This window comes from Amblyomma mixtum, chromosome 6 (assembly GCF_055824585.1).
Source record: "Amblyomma mixtum isolate Tamu chromosome 6, ASM5582458v1, whole genome shotgun sequence".
Taxonomy (NCBI): domain Eukaryota; kingdom Metazoa; phylum Arthropoda; class Arachnida; order Ixodida; family Ixodidae; genus Amblyomma; species Amblyomma mixtum.
Genome location: NC_143017.1, coordinates 1161580 through 1178009, shown reverse-complemented (window position 1 = coordinate 1178009; position 16430 = coordinate 1161580).

Below are 16430 nucleotides of genomic sequence, written 5' to 3'. Positions count from 1 at the left end.
CCTAGGGGACATAGGGGCCGAGAACAATATAAAACATTACAACGAGTGCGGCAGAATCGTCGCCTGTTTGCCCATACGCTTCTAAAAATGTAAGTAAACCAACTCGTTATCTTTCTTTCATCACCCGACTCTCGATGGCACTCCTGTTCTGATGGTGGTAACGGGTGTCGACTTGACCGCGGTTCCGTCTGCGAGTAGCAGCACTACAAGCAGAAGCGAGCGGCGACCCCGTACCCCCCATCATGGCCAACAATCTCCAAAAAGAGCACGCGCGTTAGAGGGCGAGTAAGTTGTAGTTCCTCCAATTCGGTTTTCATACCTTGACGAGCCTCATTGACTTTCTGTTTTATAGCCGTTTTCTGTATATGTTTTACAGTATGTTCTTTTCTACGTCTTGCGAATAAACGCTGTTACATGTCAGCTCGAGTGGTGCATGTTTTTTCTATGTCCGTCGTCTTTGCAGTGCGTTTTTCCAAGATGCAATACCAACCAGTTCCAGTGCCAGTATCAGCCTAAGCATGTGCTGGTTTTTACTGTTCGACGGGCGATTGCTGGCTGACTCACGCTGCGACTGGAAAGTTTGTGCTGGATTTCATGCAGACGCGAAGGAACCAGTGTTGCATCTTGCACTTGAGCGTACAGTCACTGCCCCAGTGAGACATAAAAGGACAGGACGGTGCGTCCTTTCTCGTGATGTCTCTCGTGGGCAATGATAGTGGGCTCCAAGGCTCTTAATTGGGCTAGTTGGTTGCTATTTTGGACATAGTTGCTAGCGCACAAAGAAGACGCGCACAGAAAGAATCCTGAGAGGATAAACGCTAGTCTTGTAATGGTTTTACTTCGGAAAGACGTATTTATACATGATTTCATCTTCCATTGTCCTTTACTTGCGCCGCTGCTGCCGCCTACAGTTGCAGTCGCGTCAAAGTGTGATAAAAGAACCTGAAAAAAGTAACGCGTTACGAAAAGCCACGGGCGTTACTAAAAGTGATAAGGCTGGAATGCAAAAGTGAATCAATCATGACAGAAAATAAGAAAGGTGAGCACAAAAACAGAGAAAACGCCACTGTGATGGCGAACGAAGCTTACCAAAGGCCCGATAAAGACTAAAACAGACTTGTGTATAGGCAGGCCAGGGTAAAACACAGAATTTACATCAAATCGCTAAAACCAAGAAACAATAAAACCAAAACAACTAAAACCACTTCAACCCGTGGAACCAGTGTGGAAACAGCAAAAGTGAAAGGACATAGGAGTTCCGGAGTTCAAAGATAGGAGACAACTACTCCCGCAAATACACAGGTTCTATCCAGAAGGCAAACACGAATATTGCTCTTGGAGGCAGGGGTATTTTAACCCGCCAAAATCCTCTCGAAGGCTAAGTGGAACAAAAAAAGTAAACACCACCTGACCGGTTGGGAGCAAAAGTAGCGGAAGTTCATAACATAGGGGAGGCTGCGTACTGTTCTAGGAAATTTGTTTCTCTATTGTTGAGCGCGATAGAGGGCATGCTCACGGAATCGCTTCCAGCCTGTTTAATATAAATGGCCCCTAGGATTTCCCTGCCCTCATTTTGTCCCTGCTCACACACTGGCCTTTGTCTTGTCTGGATTCCTCCTGTGTGCTTCTTCATTGTGTGCTAGCCACTACGCCGGTAAGGGCGTCGAGGAGGTAAGAGGTAGTTGCTTCGGGGACGAGTTTGAGTCGCCTTTGGTGTTCTTTAAACGTAGCCGCGTAGAGAATTACGTCGTCCAGGTAGAGCAACGCCATAGTCAACATCATATGGCCTTAGGCGCGGTCCACGACGCGCTGAAAGGTAGCTGGAGCATTCGAGAGACCGAAGGGCACACTGTTCAACTGGTAAAGGCTGTCGGGAGTCACGAAAGCCGTCTTTTCCGCATCATCGGGGTGAACAGGCACCTGCCACTAGCCTGAGAGCAGATATCGGGTGGAAAAATAGCGGTACCCCTTCAGGCGGCAAGTGCATCGTCTAGGCGGGGCAGCAGGTACACGTCGAGATGAGTAATAGCATTTAACTTGCGATAATCAACGCAGAAGCGGAGTGTTCCATCTTTTTTGAGCACAACTACGACAGGGAAGACCAAGGGCTACAAGAAGGGGGAATGATTCCTTGGTCAAGCATGTCGCATACATGCTGCTGGATGACTCTCCGTTCGGCTGCCGCAACAGGGCGAGGTTGTTGATTAATTGGCGCGCCGTTTTCGGTATTAATCCGGTGTTGGCCCCAGGAAGTGCACCCGAGTTCACCGGCGCTTAGAGCAAGGCAACTGCGATGCTCGAGTAGCAAGCCGGAGCTCAGGTTGGGGCCAAAGTTAGGTGCTTCCCATGATAGGGTGCTGGCGGTGGAGGGTGGTGAGGTGGTGCTTCAGGAGGCAGAGACGCAATCAGTGATCCGGAGTTCAAGACTGACGCTGTATCCAGTTGCGTGCCGGGAGCCAGCGCGGGAGATGCGCGGCTGATGTAGTAGTAGTAGTAGTAAAAGACTTTTATTCGACCAAAATTTATAGGCCGAGCATTTCGACCGCCTGGGCGACCAGAAGCCGCTGTTCTTCTTCCCCTTCAGCGCCAAGCCAGTCGAGCCAGGTGGTGATGGATAGAGAGGGTGGCGGGAAGGAACCCGACTGCTGAGCAGCCGGGCAATAGAAAAGGCAATAGGCCAGGTCCGCATAGATACAGGGGCAGCTGGGACAGGAAGGGTCCGATCGATAGCGATAGAGGAAGAGGCGGGACGGAGTGATAACTGCATTCATCTGAATGTGCCGAAGAAGGCGAGACTCCGGCACCGTGAGTGATGGATGAGGGGGAGGGTAAAGGCGTTTGTTGAGGCGGAGCTCAAGGTAGACCTCTTTTATGGTGCGGCAAAGAGTGAGTCTCCCACCGTCCTCCGAGGGCTTGGCCCAGGGGATCAACGGTGCCCGGAGAAGTGTGTCGCGGGCGAGCGGATGGGCCAGCTCATCGCCGTCAATCCCTGAATGCCCAGGGACCCAGCGGAGGAAAACGATGGAAGGCTGCAGTGCGGAGACCGCTCGTTCGACCTCCTGTTGGAGAGAAGGGGTCAGGGTGCGTTTCTGTATGTGGTGTATAGCGGCTTGTGAGTCTGAATAGACTGTGTACTCTTGGAGAGAGGGAAGGAGGGCAAATGACTGGAGGGCATGCGCAATGGCGAGAACCTCGAGGGACAATGCGTCTGGAGGGTGTAGATACGGCCCGCTGGTGTGCGTTTCAGGAGCAGGGAGGTGTGGATGGTACAGGGCGTAGCCGCAGAAACCTCGAGGAGCCACGAAAGAGGCATCCGTGTAAGCTACACCCTGGGTATCAAAGAGAGGGGAATGGTGCTGTGCGGCCGCATGACGACGTCCGGCGTGCAGGACGGGGGACATGTTGGTCGGGAGGGGAAGGATACGAAGATTGGGAGCGGGGGTGGGAATAGGAGAGGTAAATGGGGAGATTGGAATGGGCGAGATACCCGCTTGAGTCAATAACTACTGACCCTGACGGGTAAAGGAAAGCCGGGCAAGCTGCGAGTCACGATGGAGACTGAGAAGAGAACGAATAGGATGGGAGAGGCCTGTGGCAAAGAGCTTAGTGGTGGAGGTAGTGATAGGGAGGTTGAGAGCTGCCTTGTAGAGGCCCACAAGGGCAGTCTCCAGAGCGTTAAGTTGAGTCTGAGTGAAGGAAGCGTAGGGTGCAAAGTACAAGACCTTGCTGAGGGCCAGCGCGTGGGCAACTCGGCACGCGTGAGCCTCGTGGAGACCTGAGCGTCGAGTGACCACGCGCCGCAGGAGGTGAGTTACAGAGTGGCAGGTGGTGACAGCGCGGTGGAGGGCTTGCACATTCTTAGCCGCATGCAAAGGGAAGCCAAGAACTTTGCACTGTGTGACGACAGGAATAGGAGAGCCAGAAAGGTGGACAGAGACGAAGTGGTTGTGTGAGCGCTGGTAGGAGGAATGGTTGAGAAGGAGAAGCTCGGATTTCTCAGGAGCAGGAGAGAGGCCAGCGGTGGTGAGAAAGGAGTCGATGAGATCTAGGCCACGTTGCAGGGTGTCCTGTACGTGACCGGGAGAGCCAGATGAACACCATAGTGTGATGTCATCGGCGTATAACCATATTACGTGGGCCTCTTCTTTTAGCACAGGCAGGAGGCTTCGAGGGGAGGTCATCTCACGGGCTGGAGCTGAACACCGGATGGGTTCGAAAAACACGTCCGCTCAGATCGGACGGTCAAGCTTGGCATATGCCAAAGTTGCCGCGCCCAGTGGCAGAGTCACGGCGGACGCTACAGTCACGGTAGTGAGCCGATCGGTTTGACTCGGTGTGACCACTTCGTTGCGAGCTAACGCGCAGATCCCGAGGCACGCATGGTCGCCGACACGAGAGGCTGCCACAGGGCGACATCGAGACTCAAAACCCGGCTAAGCCAATTCGGCCAACAAAGAGTACGGCTCGCCCGTGGTTCGGTTGTGATAAAATTATTGACGACTCCGGCTTGCTGGCACCACCCGCACCCGAGGACCACTGGCGAAATAGGGCTGTCTGGGACAACAAACTCAGTGGAAATGGTCTTTCCGAGTGCTGTCAGGTCAACCCCACTACGGCGTCTCTCATAGCCTTAGTCGCTTTGGGACGTTAACCCCATAAACCAACCAACCAATCAACGATGACGCGTCCCACTTGCTCCACCGGGGTGCCGTTAAAAGCTGAGAGCCGGGTTTTGGCGGCTGGAAGAAGCATGTCGGGCGCGTTAACAATAAACGATTTGTGCAGTACGCTGACAGCCGCTCTGGTGTCGCCCAAGGCGCCTAAGTTCCGGCCAAGCACGGCGACGTCGACGAGCACGCAGGGAGCTTCAGTTCTCATCGAAGGCGACGAAAGGAGGGGACGCGGTGAACGAATTAGTGTGGGGAAGGACTTTATTCGGAGGAACGGTGCCCCAGAGTTCCGCCAAACCGTTTTCCGACGTCGGAGGGCCAGCACAGTTCCTCGCGTAGTGTCCCCTCACGCCGCAGCGGAAGCAGGCCATGCGGGTGTCGTTACGCACGCGACGGGCAGATGCCGCTGTAGGGACTGCGAATAGAGGAGCCTGCGCCGGGATGCTGCGCTCGGCCCACGGTGGCGACCCCCGCGTGGCCAGAAAAGTAAATTCCGCCTCCATGGCGAGCGCCATGGCGATGCGGACGCGCTCAGGACACCGAGAGCGGACCAAGCACTGCACCTCATGTAGTCGGATGGAGTCTACGAACGCCTCGGTGCCGACCAGAGCAACGGCGTTCTGAGGCGCCCCCGGCAGCGACTGCAGAGCCAGGCGCTCAATATCGGCGGTCAGGTCCTCGTATATCTGCCCGGGCTCTTCACGGCTGGCTCGCAGGCGGTGGTAGTGAACACGGGGGCGACCTGAGGCAATGTAGTGGTCCGCAAGGAGGCCCGCCAGGACAATGTAAGAGCCCAGCTGGTCAGCCGGCACGTTCTGCAGCAGCTCAGTCGCGCTGCATCTCAGTTTCGCGACGAGCATCCATGCCCTCATTTTCTCGTCCCAGCATCTCGCCGCCGCATTACCGTCCAGCTGGATGCGGTAAGCGGCCCACGAGATAGTGCCGTCAAACGTGGGTAACTGCACAACGTCCAATGACGTACCCGCGCCGAGCACGTTATTGACGGCTACGACCGCGGGCCCAGCGACGGCAGAGCCGAAGACAGTGGCGGTGGGGAGGCCCACAGACACCTGACCCACGTTCGGCTCGGCTGGCACAAGGAGACGTAAGTCGCGCCGAAGAGCTTTCATCTCCACAGCGTGGAAAGTCAGACGGGCCTCTCATACGTCCAATCGTTGGGTAACTATATCCACGAGACGCTTAATACCGGGGTCCAGCTCCTGCTAAGGACTGACGCCCTCCGAGCGCGTAGGTCTAGTGGCGCCGACCGCTGCGTCATAGGCGCCATCGGTTGGTGGCAGGGTCTTGTCCTCTGGCACGTCGGGTACTTAACTCAGGGAACGGGTGAGCGCCATGATTCTACCGCTGCCAGCAAATATTATGGGTCGGCGGGCGCAGGCTGAGAAAGCCACACAGGAACGCAGAAGACCCAGGAAAACATAACTGGCCGCGGCGATTCTCTTTCGTTCTCTACCTCTACCGCTAGAGCCACGCGCTCTCCCGTCGCGCTCGCTCTGCCCCTCTCCTTATATTCGTATAGCGTAGCACGCTCTTGGTCAGCATAACTCTTTAGCGCAGCGCGCTCTTGATCGACGTAGGTTGTATGGCGTATGTATGTGTGTGTATATATATATATATATATATATATATATCGAAAATGATTTCTTGACAGCTGATTGTTCAATAAAAGATAAGAGTCACCAGAAATTAAAAAAACAACAGCATTTAATTCACGACGTTTCGGCTGGAGGACCAGCCTTTTCCGAGTGTATTACACTATCCGAAACAAGCAGGTTTTATAGCATCCGCGAGGTACAGGAAAAAGCATAAAGTACAAATGCGAACAATGGTGAGGGAAGGGGGAATGAAAAGAAAACAAAATGATCGGTTACAACTTGGAAAGGCGATCCCTTAACGTGGATGCAGGTGTTCGGAAGAAGGAAGCGGAACGACAGAAAATAAAAGCGGGGGAAACGAAAATATCCTTCCTCGCCACCTCATGGCTTTCTTAGTAAGACAGGGGAGTGCCCCTCGAGGTGTGGCTCATTACCGCATGTCGTTGACAAGCGCGAAGCGCTTGACAGCTGCACGGCGAGGAGGCAACATTTCAGGAGAAATTAGTGAGGATTGGGGTCAGCAGGAATGCCAAAGGAACACCTCCGCAAAAAGAACAAAAAACGCTACTGCACAAGAATTTGTAAAATCCAACTCAGAGAAGGGTTGTGGCAGCACAACACGATACAAAATAGGTGACTAGGAGAAAACAAAAGTTTCTAATGAATCCTTACACAACTACTCAATGCACAAAAAAGAAAAGAAGAAAAAAAAGTGAAGGCTAACAACATACACAACACCAGAAACGAACTGCAGTTAGTCGCAAGTTTAATGCACCCTAAGACAAGTGGAACTGAAGGACTATTCAGTGTTAAACAAATGTAACTTTTCACTGCGCGTGAGCGCGTGCAGGACAGTAAATTTTTATTTTTTTATTTGTTTTTATTTACAAATACTGCTGTCTCTGAGGAGAGACATAGTAGGAGTGGGTAAATACATTAGTAAAAACAAATAACATGGGTAGCATAGAGATAGATAATACAGAAGTATTAAAAACAGATTAACAGGTCAAATTGTCAGGCAACTGAACAACAAACTCTTCAATTGGCAATAAACGGATTGAGCCGTCCAATCCATTCCAAATTTCAACAGTTAGAGGAAAAAAGGAAAATTTAAAACAATCTATATGTGGTTAGAATGGAACAATGTTTAATGGGTGGTTCCGTCGGGTTGCACGTGCGCTTGAGGACACAAATGTGAAGGGCGCCTGAATGCCAGATGACGTGTGAACGATCTTGTTCAGCATAATGATGCGTTCACGTGTGCGCCTATGTTCTAAAGTTTGTAAAGATAAGCTGTGCATATGCGTGACAATGACAATGAAAAACAATGAAATACAATGACGATGAAATACAATTCGTGACAATGAAATACAATGCATGACAATGCAATACAAAACTAATTAAAAACAGAAAAATGAAAACGAGGCGAAAAAACCACTAAATACGTGACAATACAATTGACATGGGGAAAAAAATGGAAGAAACGCAATGCTTGCTATGCTTTCTCCCGCCCATTCTGTCAGTCTCTATCATTAATATGTCTTGGATAGTCTTTGCTACTCTATTGATGCCGTTGATGCCGCTTGAGAATGTGTTAAATTTGTGAATCAGTTATGATTCATAGCTCTCGCGGTCATAAAGCGTTTCCAATCCCGATTGAAGTACAATAGCTTTAAAGTTATCGAATGGATGCCGAAGGTTGTTTATGTGCTTTGAAAGTGGGAAATTTGGCTGTGTCCGTACATGTGATCTGTGGTTGTTGATGCAAATTCTGAATGGTGGTCAAATGTTTAGGGGAATCCCCCAAGGTGGAGTAGATTTGTAATAAGGGAGTAATTACTCATTGGAATCCACCCGAGCGCAGCCATACGGCTACAAAGGAAAGCTATACAGCTTTCTCAGAAACTTCGTAGTAAAAGAAAAATTCGTCCTGATCCGGGGTTCGAACCCAGGACCACCGCTTCACCGGAGCAGTCGCTCTACCAATTGAGCTAACCAGGACGGCAAGCTTATGGTAGGGCGAGACCGAATTTATCAATAACTCAAAGTGGGAACTGTGTTGGTCAAATGTTTAGGGGAATCCCCCAAGGTGGAGTAGATTTGTAATAAGGGAGTAATTACTCATTGGCATCCACCCGAGCGCAGCCATACGGCTACAAAGGAAAGCTATACAGCTTTCTCAGAAACTTCGGAGTTAGAAGTTAGTCAATGAGTAATTACTCCCTTATTACAAATCTACTCCACCTTGGCGGATTCCCCTAAATATTTGGTCGGGCCTCTAGAATTTCGCCTCCAACGAAATTCGGCCCGAGCCTGGTGCGCCGGCGGCAGGATACTTGACTTCCTTTTTCTATATATATATATATATATATATATATGTGTGTGTGTGTGTGTGTGTGTGTGTGTGTGTGTGTGTGTGTGTGTGTGTGTTGTGTGTGTGTGTGTGTGTGTGTGAGTGTGTGTGTCTGTGTGTGTGTGTGTTGTCACGTTGTAGTTACGGCAGTCCAGCGGTCAGGAAGACAGCAACAAGACTTGCAAACGATGTTCTTTGTTTGGGCTGCCTTGCACCCGCAAATGAACTGAATCCCTCGGCAATCGCCTAAGCAACAAACTTGTTCGACAGTCGTCGAATTACGAATGCCCGCCGCTAAGGGCATCGGTCAATTTAAAGCCGGCAAGAAAACTTCGAGATAACAAGTCAAGATGATGTACAGTAATCTGGGAAAATGTAGATGGAGTTCTTCGTGGCTGTGGTCAATCGAGATTAGTCCGGGCGCTTCTGTCGCCACGAGCAAAAATAACACCCCTTTCGTGCGGCCTTGAGCGCGAACGAACGGAGACTAGAATGATACTTGGCAATATATATATTGTGACAGAAGCCAACTTTCTCTGAAACCAAGGAGCATGGGGAATGTCTGTTTTGTTTTCAAGTTTTTATGAATGGCAGATAAATAAATGTCGAAGGAAAACAACCGCATGCTGCCGGAGGGATCTAAGCCCTCAACCTCCGAATTTCATAAATGTGCTTTAGATTCATAAATGTGCTTTGGACAGTGCAGATCTCACCGGCAGCATGTGGTTATTGTTTTATTCTCCTTTTATTAATCTCCCATTCATAAAAACTACAAAATTAAAAAAGACACCCCCTATGCTCCTTGGTATTCGTGACTATTGGCTTCCCGGTTGTATATTGCCGCGGTTCTTTGTAGCGTTTGTTTGTTGTGTTTACTTGTTCATGCTTCAAGACTGCCGGCACGCCGCTTTATCGCTTCGTTTGTGACGCAAGAGGGGCCTAGAATTATCTCTATTGATCGCATCCAGGCGGAGCCGATTCTACTTTGTGGCAGAATGCTCTAGTAATTCCCCAAGCGTTATCTGGAATGTTCGCTATCAGCTTTAAAAACAGCACGGCCGACAGCGGCGGGCATTCTGTTCGACGACCGCCGAGCACGCTTGTTGCTACGCCGCCGAGTGATTCAGTTCTTTGCGGGCGCAAGTCAGCGCGAATAAAGAGTTTTGTTCCGAAGACATTCTCGCTGTGCTCCTGTTCGCCGGACTGCAGTCACCACTACGTGACATCTGGTGGAGGTGCTGACCTGCTACCCTGCTATGCCCCTCACGATGGAACCTGGCGCACAGCCAACGCCCGTCGTGGTTCGCCAGCCTCGTGAGCCACCGACTTTCCGTGGAGAACCACAGGAAGATGTGGAAGACTGGCTGGACTTGTACGACCGTGTGTGTGGCAGTGTTGAACAGCTGGGACGACAGCGCTAAGCTTCGACATGCTTATTTTGCATTGGACGGTCCTGCCAGAATGTGGTTTGAAAACCACGAATCTTCCCTCACGACCTGGGCGACCTTCAAGAAGCAGATAGTGGGTACGTTTACCAGCGTCGTGCGTAAGGAAAACTGGAGGTCCTGCTGCAGACAAGAATTCAACGTCCAAACGAGACCGTGACTGCGTATATGGAAGACATGAAACGCCTTTTCAGGCGCGCCAACCCCAACATGACTGAAGAAAAGAAACTGGCCTTCCTGATGCGTGGCGTGAAGGAGCAACTTTTCGCCGGCCTGATCCGCGATCCTCCACAAACCGTCGCCGAGTTTGAAGCTGAAGCTTCAACCATCGAAAAGTCCCTGGAAGCCCGGACCAGTCTCTACAACCGACCTCTCTACGTGCTGTCGGTATGCTTGCCAGATGATACCCCTAGAAACGGTGATAATCTTCGAAATATAATACGCGAAATTGTTCGCGAAGAACTTCGCCGACTGCTGCTATCCCGAACATAGCCGGCTCAGGAGACACAGGTGGCGTCGCTCACGGACATCATCCGTGAAGAAGTACATCATACACTTGGCTCCCCGTCACCAACGACACCAACGGCAGCTGAAGCCATCACCTATGCCGCCGCTATACGCAGTCCTGCGCCCCGACGAGACCTCCCTTGCCCTCTTCGACAGGCACCAGCTCCACAAGAACGACGACCCCTAGCTCCCGTACGCCCACATTACGAGCGAGGCAACAGTTTTAGGAAATGCGACTAGTGGAGGACGCCCGACAACCGCCCACTATGTTTTCATTGTGATCACGCCGGGCACATACTTCGCCACTGCCCGTACAGACGCATCGGGCTGCGAGGTTTCGCCATCGACGCCGCTGGACCGCTCCGCGGCCAGCGACATCGCGAAATCGACGACTACCTTCGCAGAGGGGAGTATGTGTCTTCAAGTCCTCTTTCCCGCTCTCCGTCGCCTTTCCGCTCCCCGTTGCCGTCCACCGCACGATTTGCATCACCAAGCCGCAGCTACGCCGCGGCTGTCCGAGGAAGGTCCCCCAGACCCCGTAGGGAAACTAAACAAAGCAACTTGCGGAGGTCAGGTTGCTTGCCGAGGAAACGACGAAGATCCTCCAGCGACCACGCCGTATGAAGACGCCACACCTACTACGCCGACGACGCATACAACAACCTCGTCCACGACGCAAACCGGCATCAAAACTACGCCGCCATCAAGAAAAGCTACGACAACACGCCCCACCCACGATTCACACACCCGACGAAGCCGTAACCCGACGCCGAGGACCACGTGTAACTCCAGAGCCAGGACATCCGACTCAGAAGTGGTTATCGACGGCCGGAAAGTCACCGCTCTAGTCGACACACGAGCCGATTATTCGGTGATGAGCGGACCATTCGCTCCGCAGCTAAGGAAAGTAACGACCTCTTGGGGCGGCCCACAAATTCGCACCACAGGGGGCCACCTCATTACGCCATCAGGACGATGCACAGCGCGAGTGACTCTCAAGGGACATACCTATCCCGCGACCTTAGTAGTGCTACGCCAATGTTCCCGCGAAGTGATCTCGGGCATGGATTTCCTCAATGAGCATCAGGCGATCATCGACCTGCGATCCAAGCTGATCACACTTTCCACGGACGAGGCCATTCCGTCTATGAGAACTCCGGAACATCATGTTGCGCGTAGTGTCCTGGAGGAACAAGTGAGTGTCCCACCCCGCTCAAGTGTCATCGTCACTATAGGCGCCACGGAAGCGAATAACACAGAGGCCATTATCGAGGGGAACATGCAGTTGCTTCTCGACAGAGGAATCGGCATCGCGAGAGCCAGCGCACATTTCCGGAAAGGACAAGCCGAAGTACTCCTGAGTAACTTCAGCGAAGAATACCGGCACGTTAACGGAGGAACTACGATTGCTTTCCTCGCCGAAATATCCGACGTACGAGACTCATTCACCCTCTCCGATCCATCCGTAGAAGATTCACCTGACCACCAATAGAACTTGCCTACTTTCGACATAAACCCAGCCCTGCCCCGGACCAGAGAAGACCAGATCCGCAATCTCCTTCGAAGCTACAGCGAGTGCTCATCGTCGTCGCCGATAGTCCGACAAACGCCAATTGCCAAACATCGCATTATAACCGACCTGCACGCCCGACCTATACGCAAAAGCGCCTACCGAGTGTCTCCGCGAGAACGACAAGCCATCCGGGACCAAGCGGAAGAAATGGTGCGCGACGACGTTATTCAGCCTTCAAAGAGCCCCTGGGCGGCACCGGTTATTCTAGTGAGAAAGAAAGACGGTGCACTTCGATTCTGCGTTGATTACCGCCGCTTGAACAACATCACAAAGAAGGACGTCTACCCCCTCCCTCGCATCGACGACACACTGGACCGGCTCTGCAACGCCAGATATTTCTCATCGATGGACCTCAAGAGCGGCTACTGGCAAATTGAGGTCGATGAAAGACATCGCGAGAAGACCGCATTCATCACTCCAGATGGCCTCTTCGAGTTCAAGGTGAAGCCGTTTGGTCTCTGTTCCGCACCAGCGACATTTCAGCGAGTAATGGATACAGTGCTGGCAGGCCTGAAGTGGCAGATTTGTCTAGTATATTTAGATGACGTCATTGTCTTCGCCTCGAACTTTGAGGAGCACCTAAAAAGGCTTCGAACAGTGCTAGACGCAATCAAATCGTCCGGCCTAACGTTGAAAGCAGAGAAGTGCCACTTTGCCTATGAAGAGTTACTTTTTCAAGGACACATTTTTAGCAAGAAGGGAGTACGCCCAGACCCGCAGAAAACAGCTGCTATCGCAATTTTTCCGCCACCGGCCGATAAGAACGTTGTACGCAGATTCCTTGGACTGTGCGCGTATTACCGACGATTTGTCAAGAACCTTTCGCGCATCACCGAGCCACTGAGCCACCTTACAAAGGCAGACATGTCATTTAAATGGGCAGCGCCGCAAGTGGAAGCCTTCAAGGAACTTCAGCGTCGTTTACAGTCCCCACTGATCCTCGCGCACTTAGATGAAAACGCCGAGACTGAACTTCATACAGACGCAAGTAGTGTAGGCCTAGGCGCTGTTCTCGTTGAGAAAATTGACGGAGTGCAGAAGGTCATCGCTTACGCTAGCCGTTCCCTGTCCAAAGCCGAAGCTAATTATTTGACAACTGAGAAAGAGTGCCTTGCCATCATCTGGGATACGTCGAAATTCCGCCCCTACCTATACGGATAACCGTTCAAGGTGGTCAGCGATCCCCACGCACTGTGCTGGCTCGCCAATTTGAAGGACCCCTCCGACCGCCTCGCTCGATGGAGCTCAAGGAGTTTGATGTAACGGTCGTTGACAAGTCCGGACGCAAGCACTCTGACGCTGACTGCCTGCCACGAGCCCCTGCAGAGGGACCGCCGCCGGAGGACGATGAGGACGCTTTCCTGGGACCCATCAGCTCCAGCTCTTTTGCACAACAGCAAAGCTCGGACCCCGACAAAAAATGCCTAATCGAATACTTGGAAGGCAAGGTTTCTTAAACCCCCGCCTCTTTCAAGCGAGGATTGTTTTCGTTCTGTTTCCAGAACGATGTCCTCGTGAAGAAAATCTTTGCAGCGAAGAAGACAGCCTACCTCCTTGTTGTACCTGTAAGTCTGCGCGGAGAAGTTCTTCAGGCCTCACACAACGAGCCGACAGCTGGACATCTCGGGTTTTCTTGCACCCTCCGCCGCATTCAAGAAAAGTATTACTGGCCGCGACTGTCTGCCGATGTCGCACATTATGTGAAAACCTGCCGAGATTGTCAGCTTTAAAAAGAGCACGGCCGACAGCGGCGGGCATTCTGTTCGACGACCGCCGAGCACGCTTGTTGCTGCGCCGCCGCCGAGAGATTCAGATCTTTGCGGGCACAAGTCAGCCCGAATAAAGAGTTTCGTTTTGAAGGCATTCTAGCTGTGTTCCTCTTCGGCGGACTGCAGTCACCAATACGTGACAATACACACACACACACACACACACACACACACACACACACACAATATATATATATATATATATATATATATATATATATATATATACATATATATATATATATATACACACACACACAGGGTGTTTCACCTAAGAATTTCTGCAATTTTTAAAAATAAGCTATTTGAATTAGATGCGCGCTTTTTCTGGCATAGCATTGTCAGTGGGGTAGTACATCATAATGCAGCTAAGACGTGCTAACTAGCAGGCTTGTTAATAAATATTTAATAGTTAACTTTTAAACTATTACTGTTGGGCTCCTTAATTATTGAGAGGCATGCAGCCCACCGTAAGTAATATCCATATCCGTTTTTAGAATTTCGAGAACGCGATTATCCTCGGCGCTGTGGCCCAACAAATTTCGCCTACATCGCGCTAAAATACATGCGGTTTGAGAAGCTTGCAGGCAAAGCAACCTCTCCAGTGAACCTAACTCGTCGAAATAGCCAAAATTTGTTGGGCCACAGCGCCGAGGATAATCGCGTTCTCGAAATTCTAAAAACGGATATGGACATTACTTACGGTGGGCTACATGCCTCTCAATAATTAAGGAGCTCGACGTTAATAGTTTAAAAGTTAACTATTAAATATTGGTTAACAAGCCTTCTAGTTAGCACGTCTTAGCTGCATTATGATGTACTACACCACTGACAATGGTATGCCGGAAAAAGTGCGCATCTAATTCAAATACCTTATTTGTAAAAATTGCAGAAAGTCTTAGGTGAAACACCCTGTATATATATATATATATATATATATATATATATATAGGACGGTCCTCCGTTCGAAACTATCGGTATTAAATGAAGATAATTGCAAAGTTGTGACCCCTTCTTCTACAAGTCTACCCGGCCCATTGAACGACAAGACCTGCTGGAACTACTATAGATTGTCACGTTCTAGAGACGGCAGTCCAGTGCTCAGGAAGACACCAGCCAGTCCTGGAAACAAAGCTCTTTATTTGGGCTGACTTGCGCCCGCAAAATAACTGAATCACTCGTCGGCGGCGTAAGCAACAAACGTGCTCGTCGGTCGTCGAACTACGAATGTCCCCCGCTCGCGGCATCGCTCAATTTAAAGGCGCAAGGAAACTTCCAGATAACAGGACAAGATCATCTACAGTAATCTAGAAAAACCTAGATGCAGCCTTTCATGGCTGCGATCAATCGAGATTAGTCTGGTCGCTTCTCGCGTCACGAACAAAAGTGCTAACAACCCTTTCCTGCAGCCTTGAGCGTGAACGAACAAACACTACAACGATACGTGGCATTACCCCCTTCCAAAGAAGCATCGTCTCGATGCTTTAAATTAAAGTAAACACGGAGAATGAAAACTTCGAGTACTTTAGCGTTCATAATATGGCTTCAGGTGTACGACATGTACGACTTCCGGGCGTGTGCGGCGTCGCTGAGATGCTGTCGTGCCGTCGGGAATGACTTCATAGTCGAGGTCACCGATACGACGGACAACCCTGTACGGGCCAATGTAGCGTCGCAGCGACTTTTCACTCAGTCCACGGCGGCGAACTGGCCTCCATATCCAAACACGATCACCTGGCTTGTAATGCGTGTCTCGTCGGCGCAGATTGTAGCGTCGGGCGTCGGTGTGCTGCTGGTCTTGAATGCGAAACCGCGCAAGTCTTCGGGCTTCCTCGGCGCGATGAAGGTAGGCGGCGACGTCAAGGTTGTCTTCGTCGGAAACGTGCGGGAGCATTGCATCGAGTGTTGTCGTGGGCTTCCTGCCGTATACCAGCTGGAATGGGTTAAACCTGGTTGTCTCCTGGACTGCAGTATTATAAGCGAAGATCACGTAGGGCAGAATGGAGTCCCACGTCTTGTGTTCGGCGTCGATGTACAGGAGAGCATGTCTGCGATGGTCTTGTTCAGACGCTCTGTGAGTCCGTTGGTTTGTGGATGATAGGCAGTTGTCCTCCGATTTCTAGATGAGCTGCATACTTTTTTTCATAAATATATGAATGAGAAGAACTTCATCATTGCAGGGGATCTAAACATAGACATTATGAAAGAGACAAAAGGTATCACAGCAGATTACCTCAATTTGCTGGCAGAATTTGGTCTTGTGAATGTAATTAATGAATGCACGAGAGAGGAATACTTAGGTGCTAATATTACCAAGTCATGCATTGGCCACATAATTATTCGTTTGCAAAACCAGCAGTATGTTTCGGGAGTTATCAAGCAAAAACTAGCTGATCATTACTTTGTGACGGTTGCAATTCTGTCTGAGGATCATACAACTGATGGAGTTATTATTACAGGTTCTGTTCTAGATAACAGAAAAGTAGACCAATTAATT